A 1,103-nucleotide genomic window follows, 5' to 3' on the forward strand; every position below is an offset into this window, starting at 1 on the left:
GAATCCATCTGATTTGCTAACGCGGGGAGTGACGTTAGACAAGGTGACTTCGTGCTCAAGATGGTGGCATGGTCCTGACTGGCTACACGGATCCATGGAGAAGTGGCCTCTCCAACCATCCATTTCGTCGGACTTTGACGACGCTGTCAGAAGTGAGATAGCAGCTGTTTAAGTAGTAATGGAAGCCAAAGTACACAGTCCAGTTATATGCCTTGAGCATTTCAGCAAGCTTCAGCACCTATTAAGAATAACAGCTTGGGTGTTCAGATTCATAGACCATTGTCGACACAAGACAGAAGAAATTGGCCACCTGAAAGCGACTGAAGTAATTCGGGCCGAACACTACTGGGTCAAATGCGTCCAAAAACAAGAATTTTACGCAGACTTCAACTGCAAAGCACGAGGACGACCCCTAGAACCCACGTCGCGCATTGCCGATCTCCGCCCGTTTATGGACCGCCGACGGAATCCTCAGAGTCGGTGGACGTCTGTCACTTCTGAAGTTACCGCTAGGAGTGAAGCATCCAATAATTCTCCCCGCAAATCACCATTACTCCACTCTGGTGGCCATAAGAGCTCATCAACAAGTCTTGCACGGAGGTGTACGAGAAACTCTTACACAGATCAGAGAGTACTATTTATTTTATTTTGTTTTATTATACCTCAAGGGTCCCGTTAGGGACATTACATGAGGGGTGGGTACAGGGGATAGAACATAATTACAGTAAAAATTGGTGAATACAGGTCAAATAAATACAAATCAGTTAGCGAATACAAGGCAGGAATAAATAAAATATTAATGATGCGCAGCAGTGTACACGATAATCCTATGGGTTAGCGTCGATGTGTGCGATTTCTTCGACGGCGGATTGAATGCTGCATGGTCGGTGATCGTAGCGATATGGCCGGGAAGGCGATTCCAGTCACGCGCAGTACGAATAAAGAATGATTATGAAATTGTGGGTGGGCACGTGGAGGGATGACGGCGTTTGGATGGGTGTGCTGACATGCGATGGACGGGAACGATGAGCTCGTTTTTAGGCGGCGAACAGTGAAAGAAACTTGTGATACTTGTGAAAGAACTTGGATTTGTCGAGCGCGTG

The sequence above is a fragment of the Dermacentor silvarum genome, chromosome 2, assembly GCF_013339745.2.
Source record: "Dermacentor silvarum isolate Dsil-2018 chromosome 2, BIME_Dsil_1.4, whole genome shotgun sequence".
Lineage (NCBI taxonomy): Eukaryota > Metazoa > Arthropoda > Arachnida > Ixodida > Ixodidae > Dermacentor > Dermacentor silvarum.